The 8,387-nt window shown below is 47.5% G+C and overlaps 1 pseudogene; it reads left to right on the forward strand.

Annotated features, from left to right (window-relative positions):
* Positions 1-117: 117 nt before the first annotated feature.
* LOC105556558 lies at positions 118-1,387 on the forward strand (annotated as a pseudogene).
* Positions 1,388-8,387: the final 7,000 nt, after the last annotated feature.

Genomic DNA, 8,387 nt, shown 5'->3' on the forward strand with positions numbered 1-8,387 from the left:
GCACCCGATCGCCAGTAGGGGGGCAGTCCCACATAACCCGGGCCACTTAATGTAAACTCCCTTCCCGGAGGGGGGCCCGGGTATCCATAAAGGATTTCCACACGTAAAAAAAAAAAGGGGGTACGCCCCCCGAAACGTTTCTGTCGGTGGCGGGCGAGAGAATAAAGGTGGGCTCCAGTATAAAGTACTTGGGGCTCCATGTCGATCAGACATGGAGCTTCAGGGAACATGTTCACAAGCTGGCACCCAGGCTGGACGCGACGGCAAATGCGCTGTCACGCATTATGCCCAACCTGGGTGGCCCGAGTGGTCGTACGAGGAAGCTATATGCGCACGTGGCCCACTCCATTGCACTATACGGCGCTCCAATCTGGGCGGAACGGATTGGCAGAGATAAGAGGTCCCTGGCCATGCTTAGGCAAACGCAGAGGAGGATGGCGATCCGGGTCACGAGGGCCTATAGAACTGTGTCGCATGCTGCGGCAACGCTTCTTGCGGGAATGCCCCCAATCGACCTGATTGCGAGGGCATATACCAACGCCTATAGGCGTATCGCCGACTTAAAGGCTCAGGGGGTTCCCATCACTGGGAAGGCGAGGGGATCATAAACCTCGACGCGAAGAGGGAAGTTAGGGGGGAGTGGGAGACCAGACTCGAGGCTCCCGGCTGCCCGGGCCAACGCACGGTGAGGGCCATCCTCCCGTGCCTGGAGGCCTGGCTAGAGAGGACCTGGGCGAGGGCCTCGTTTAGGACGACGCAGGTGCTCACTGGGCATGGATGCTTCGGTGAGTACCTGTGTCGCATTGGCCGCAAGCCCACCCCGGCCTGTCACCACTGTGCTGGAGACCTTGACTCGGCACAGCATACGCTGGACGCCTGCCCGGCGTGGGATGACCAGCGCCGGACCCTGAGGGATCAGATTGGCGCTGACCTGTCGCTCCCGGCTATAGTGGGAGCCATTGTGGAACGGGAGGACGCGTGGGAGGCGTTCTCCACGTATTGTGAGAGAGTTATGCGCGCCAAGGAGGACGATGAGCGCGTGAGGAGAGGAGAAATCGAGCCTCCAGGCACGCAGGACAGGGGAGGAGGAGGACCACGGCGTGGGCGTAGACGGCGCGGAATCGCGGCCCATCTACGGCCGTGGCAGGGTGGGAGGAACCCACGGTAAGGGAGTCCCCACCCTTCCCCCGCAACAAAAAGGGAGACAATTCGGCATACAACTAGCCGAGGAACTCTGTCACCTACGAGGAGGAAGCCTTCGCCGAACACCTGGGGAAGAGCTGGAGAAGACAGTTTGCCATACATCAAGGCGACTGGACGGGACCTTAGGGTCCCTCCAGGGCGTACGGGTCCCGCTGGAAGAATAGGCCCGGGGTATCACCTGCCTGTCGTAAAAGGCGACTAAAAGGTGCAGAATCCGAGGAGTCGAGGGGACTCCCAGGCGGGCGTGGGCTGGGAATCCCATGACCCGCCTGCCCCCCACACACAACTGAGGGGCGCGGCGGAGGGCCTGGTGGCACCCCCGCCGCAACACGAAGGTGATGGCCCTTCTCAGGGCCAGGGTCATGTTACCGGCCCATAGGAGAGCGCGAAGACACGCGCGGCGCGGGGACTGCGCGGGAAGCCATGCGATTCGTACGCCCCGGCAGTCCCCCAAGAGCGCAGAGAAGTCCACCCCCGGTGGTTTTAGTGCGGTAGGCGTCTCCATTGCACTACTGGTCCCATGGGTATCAACTGCCTAGGGACCAGGGAGACGAGTCCCACACCCCCCCCCGTCTCTGTCCCAGCAGGGCGGGGGGACGGTCCATGAGGATTTCCACCGGGTCAAAAAAAAAGTTTTTGGGTTTGTCCCATTTTATTTTGTTTTATTTTAATGTGTTAATTTTTTATTTTAATATATTTTATTAAAATTGAGAAAAACTCATAAGAAATTCATAATTTAAAGACATATTAATACGAGTTCGTTATAATATTAATTTTTTTTACTTAGACTGTTAAAGTTATAGTCTAAGTTAGCATATATATATATATAGGGTGTCCTGAAATTCGGGAATCAAAATACCATAGCAAGAAAGTCGTCGAAAAAATAAATTAAAAAGTTATTTGCCATTTTTCGTTCCGAGCAGTAGTTTTTTTAGATAAAAAGGTTCAAAACAGGCCAATCATACCTTACGGTTGAACGGAAACCTGTCCGTGAGTCGCGCGTCGATAGTGTTAGTGCATTAACACATGGTCATTGGCCGCGTTGAACAGTCACAACTGTTGAGTGAGCGCTCAGTATGATTGGTTAATACTTTTAGATCCAGCCAATCATATTAAGAAATCATTGAGCGCTCACTTCTCGCTTATCCAGCCGATCGATGTAATCGAAACTGACTGCTGTTATTACTACTATTAGTCAATTATAACAGTCAATCACTAATATTGCATAAAAATATATATGTTCACAAAAGCATTACGGTAACGTTTTTATTAGTTTTTTTGGACTGGATGACGAGCGTATTTTCACAAATAGAAAATATTTTCAACTTTGTATAGCGAAAAATAAATCAAATCTATAATATATTAAATGGAAGAGAGGGAAAAGATGGCGGAGTGAGAGGAAGTGAGGTTAAGAGGCCGGAGAGAAAAGGCGAAGGAAAGGTGGAAGAAAGTGAGCTGGAGTGGAAGAAAGCACAGGGACGGAAGGAGGTCAAGGAGAGGCAGTAAGGGAAATGGAGGAGAAGAAAAGGAGGAAGGAGGAGAGAAGATAGAAGGAGGTAAAGAGAATAGGATGAGTCGGCAGATCTGAAAGAGGAAGAAGGACGAGGAGTGGGGAGGAAGTCGATCGGACGGAGCGAGAGATCGATGAGCGAGAGCGGAAAGAAGGAGGAGGGGGAGAAGGAAGGTGTACAGGAGTACAGGTGACAGGCAGAGAAAGTGGCAAGGCACTGGAAGAGAAGACAGAGGAGGAGAGAAAGCGGAAAAGGATCAGAGACGAGGAAGAGAAGAAGAGGCGGAGGAAGAGAAGAGAGAAGAGGAAGACGGAAGGAAGGAGAAATAGGAGAGAGAGAGAAATGGAGCAGGAGGAAAGAGAGGAGGGCGAACACAAGGAACCAAGCGATCGAGTGTTAGAAGTCGAGTGATCGAAGAGAGATTGGCCGAGGAGATCGAGAGATCGAAGCGGCGGAAAGGAGGTGTGATTGGACGGAAAATTCGAGAGATCGATTCGGTAGGAGAAGACAGTGAGTAGAGGAGCGCGCGAGAAGGGGCGGAGAAGGGAGGAGGATCACGGGGAAGGGGGAAAGTAGCAGTAGAAAGCACGTAAGAGTATAGGCGACGAGACTGAGGAGACGATAGAAACGAAAGTAAAGAAAGAAAGGAGAGGAAAAGCAGAAAAGGAAGCGCAAAGGAGAGGAGAAAGTGGAGGAAAGAAGGTAGGAAAGGAAGGGCAGAGGGAGGAACAAAAGGGGACAGAAGAGGTAGCGGGAGATAGCGAGCGGGGAAGAAAGAGTGAGGTTAGGGCGGGTGCCCATCGTGGGCGCGGCGAAGGCAACCGGCGTTGGCTACTCGCGCGCACGTGGGCGAGAACAGGGAATAGGTAGACAATTAACAAATAATATTCATAGGAAAAGGAGAGAGAGGACGGAAGAGAGAAGAGGAAGGAAGCGGAGGAAGTTTAGGGAGAAAGCAGGAGAGAGCAGGAGAGAGAGAGAGTTAAAGGAGGGGAGGAAAGAAGAGGGGAAGGAGGGAAGAAGGCGGAGAGGTATAGAGAGAAGCAGGAAAAGGAGACAGAGAAAGAAAAGAGAAGAGGATGGCAGGAGAAAAAGAAAGCGGATCGAAGGACTGGACGGAGGTGCTAAGGGAGATAGGAAGGGACGTAGCAGAGCACCTAAGAAGGACGGAAAGCGAATTGAGAAAGATAAGGGAAATAATGGAGAGAAAGGAGGAAAGGAAAAGGAGAGAGGAGAGATAGAAGAGGGAGAGAAGGTTAGAAGAGAAAAAGGAAAAGCAGGAATAGGAAGAAGCGGCGAAGCAAGAACAGGAGCAAAAGGGGAAAGTAAGGAAGGAGAAAGAAAAAGAGGAAAAGGAAGGGAGTCAGGGATGGACGAGAAAGAAGGGAGATGGAGAGTGGTGGAGAGGAAGAGGCACAACGGAGACCAGGAAGACAAGAGAGAAAAGAAAGTGATGGAGATGCGGAGAAAGGAAGAGGCGAAGAGAGGGGAGGAGCAAAAGAGGAGGGAGGAGAAAGAAGAGAGAGAAAGGAGGCGTGAGATAGAGGAGACAAATAGGAGAGAGGAAGAAAGGGAAGAACGAGAGAGAAACGAAGAGGAGAAGAACGGAGAGAAGGGAGGTGAAGAAGACGGAAGAAGCAGAGACGAAGGAGAGGAGAGAAAACAAGAAGTGAAGAAAAAAGGAGAGAGAGAAATAAGGAAAGAAAGAGTCAAAGAGAAGGAGAGAGCAGAAGCAAAGAGGGCAGAGAAAGAGGAATGGTGGAAAGAGGAGGAAGAGGATACAGAGAGAGAGGAAAAGCTTAGGAGAGAAAGAGAGGAAAGAAGAGGAAGAAGAACAATATGGAAAGGGGTAGAAGGAAAGGACAAGGAGGAGAGATCACAGAAGATAGAGGCGGTGATAGAAGAATGGATGGGAAGAGAGACGGAGGTGGAAAGGTTTATAGAAAGACAGGGAGAAGGGGGGAGAGTAGTAGTCATAGTAGAAATGAAAGAGGTGAGGGACAGGAGAGAGATCTTGGTAGGAAGGGAATGGATAAAAAGGAACAGGGGGATAAGGATAGATGAGGATTTGAGTTTGGAGGAGAGGAGAGTTAGGTGGAGAATGATAGAAAGGGCAAAGATAGAAAGGGAAAAGGGAAGGGAGGCTTGGGTGGAGAATAGGAGAATATGGGTAGACGGGAAGGAATGGAAGTGGATAGGAGAGGAGAAGGAGAAAGATAGGAGTGAAGGGGAGTCGAGCGGGTAGAAGGTAAAGAATATAGCATGTTTTAGAACGTGTAAATAAAATGTAGTCTGATTATAGGAACAAAAAGGAGAGGAAGCGGAAGGAGGGAGGAGAGGAGAGAGAAGGGAGAAGGATACAAAAGGAAAAAGGAGGAAGGAGAGAGACGAAGAACGGGAGGAAGGAGAAACAGGAACGGTGGAGTGGAGGAGACGATAAGGAAAGGAGAGAAGGAAGGAAGGGAGCGTGGCAGAAGAATAGGAGAAGACGAGGAAGTAGAGAGGGAGGATAAAGGGACAGGGTTAGAGGAAGGAACGAGGGGAGGGGGGAAAAAGAATGTAAAGGTCGCATAAGGCCAGGTCGCGATAGGAGGGTAAAACGAGAGATGTAAAGGGTCGGGAACGCTCCCTTTTATAGGGATATAAAAGCGCCAATGAAGATCTACACAGACGTGTAAGAGGTTTGGGTATGTTCCTTAAAAACGCCTTGTAATCCCCGAGAGGCAACAATAAACATTACATACATTACATACATAATATATTAAATGTAACATTTATAAATTTGTTTATTGTACCATATTTTAAACTGTTTCTTTATAAACTTTGCTGAAAAATAATAACTTCCAGTCATATTAATATTTTAAAGTATATTTTCGTTAAGCAAAATATTACTCAAAATATCTAAATATACATACACAGTATGTCCTTTAAATAACCGGATGGGATTTAAAAAAAGAAAATGTCTGTTTATTTTTACATAAATGGTTAAGTTTAATCAAAGTATGTTCCTTCTGCGTCGATACAACGCTGGGCGCGGTCAACCAATGCTCGCATGGATTTTTGCAAAGCTGGTTTCTCAATGGCCTCGACTACCCTCGTCACAGCCGCTTTGATGGCTTCGATATCATCGTACATCGTTCCTTTCATTACGCATTTAATCTTGGGGAACAGGAAATAGTCGCAGGGTGACAGATCAGGCGAATACGGTGGATGTTGGATCACGGGAACTTGTTTTTTTACTAAAAACTCACGAACAGCGACGGTCTTGTGTGGAGGTGCATTATCGTTCAAAAGATACCAGCTGCCCGGCTCACGATATTCTGGTCTTATTCGTAAGATTCTCTTCCACAATCGTTCCATAACGCTCAAATAGTATTCACCATTGACCATCTGACCGTACGGAACGAATTCCCATGAACAATTCCTCTGGAATCGTAAAAACAAATGAACATTGTCTTGATTCGGGACTTCTCGAAACGCAATTTCTTTGCTTTCGATGAGCTTGGCGCCTTCCAAGTAGCATTCTGACCCTTGGTTTCGGGATCGTACTTGAAACACCACGTCTCATCGATATACGTTTCCGAACATGTTTTACCAAGTTTAAAACAAAATTTAATATTCGCTCTTTGTTCCATCGTGTTTTTGTGACGACGTATACAAACGTACTGACACTTAAAACGTCGTATAAAACTCCGTCGTATAAAACTCCGAAACTAGTCAGCCGATTTCGATGAAATTTTGACAGAAGGTAGTTGACATGCCACCCCATGAATATCAGTCGTCAATCAACAGATGGCGCCACCATGGACGATGTTGTGGCGATGTTTATTAGGTGTTAGGTAACTCGTAAGGATCGACACTATAGTTGTAAATATTCTTTATTGCAGAGCCCGATACAAGGTTTCGCAAATCTAAACGCTTGCATCAGCCTACTACCCTCGCATGAACTGAAACTTATATAGAGAGACTTCTCCTGTGTCGGTTCGGGGTTACCGACCGTGCTGTAGTTACATGAAATCCCCACAGTACTCCCCCCTTGAGAAAGGTCTTGCATTAAAACAAAATATTATTTCGGAATGTGAATGAAAGTAACTGAGTTAAGGGGCTTATCTGTTTGGTTAAAAATAAAAAATTTTTTTACTGAAAGGAATACTATGTTATAGCAGAGAGAAACCTGAGAGCGGCCATCCCAGGCCATCCAGTATAGTTCACATCCACTTTCTCAGGCGGCGCGTCAAGCGTTGGAAAAAGTGGCATCCATTCCGCTCGGTAACGAGACATGGTTCGTATCCGTACTATGGTTCATGTCTGAACTATTCAGATGAGATGGATATTATAGCAGAATAGTCTGACAAAAAGCCGATAATTTCATTGTTCTGGGTTTATCCACCAGAGAGAAATCCAGAACAATGAAATTATCGGCTTTTGTCAGACTATAATGATCCATCTCATCTGAATAGTTCGGACATGAACCATAGTATGGACACGAACCATGTCTCGTTACCGAGCGGAATGGATGTAGTTCACATCCACTTTCTCAGGCGGCGCGTCAAGCGTTGGAAAAAGTGCTCGTCGAGGCTGGGATGGCCGCTCTCAGGTTTCTCTCTAGTTATAGTAATCTTGTAAACGTATAGCTCTAGTTAATCTTGTAACATATAAATTTTCATGAAATTAAGCGACCTACACTGGCTAGTGGTTTTTATTTAAAAAACGAATATTACAATGTTTCGGCCCTGGGTTTGGGCCCTTTTCAAGTGTTCTGAAACGCAAATTACAAATTCGTATAACAAAGCTGAAGGCCTATCCTAATGCAACTCTAAATTACATACCTTAGTGAATCACTGCGTCATTGTTCAGTTGTTTGGCCAATACCATTACCTTGTGTCAAACTGAGTAAAGACAGGAGAGAGTCAATTAACATTAAAACAAGCCACTAACGTGTTCGATAGAACTTACATATTGGTCAATTTGATTTCCTGTTCTTTGTTAGAAGAAAGGTGAATACGTTTGAAATGCCTTGTAACATATAGTTCTAGTTAACATAAATGATATAAGAATTGTAATGAATTAGTCACAGCCGCGTTTCATCTTAAGCGTTCTTACTAAAATGTACTTTTTTCTTTGGTCCTGACATATTGTCGTAGACCGCTCGATGGTTGGCTGGTCCCTTGTAGTGCTGCCGGCCCTCCACGCGGCTCGCTGTCTCGTTCGGTTGGTCGTGTGTGTTCTACGCTCTGTGGTTCGTGGCTCCCGCTTGTTGAACTGCCATCCCTCTCCGCTTGTAAGACCTCTGTTGTTGGAAGGTGAGCCGGTTTGAGTCGCTCGACCGCGACATTAGTCGGTCGACCGTTTACATCTACTGTGAATACACGATCGTTCAGCCTCTCGATTACGCGGTGTGGGCCTGAATACGGGTTGTACAAGGTCTCCTTGCGGGTGTTCTCCTGTCTCACAAAGACATGCGTGCACGTATAAAGTTCTTTATAGCAAAAGATTTTCCTATGACCATGATGCGCTGCTGGAGCTGGTTTGAGTGCCCTCATGTGACATCGGAAATCTTCTAGAAAGGAGTTTGGATCGCTGGGTAGATCTTCGTGTGTGCAAAACTCTCCTGGAATTCTCAATGTTGTCCCGTACACAAATTCCGCTGGCGATGCTTTCAGATCCTCCTTG

This window comes from Vollenhovia emeryi, unplaced genomic scaffold (genome assembly GCF_000949405.1).
Source record: "Vollenhovia emeryi isolate VEMERY1.0 unplaced genomic scaffold, V.emery_V1.0 DF939933.1, whole genome shotgun sequence".
Classification (NCBI taxonomy): Eukaryota; Metazoa; Arthropoda; class Insecta; order Hymenoptera; family Formicidae; genus Vollenhovia; species Vollenhovia emeryi.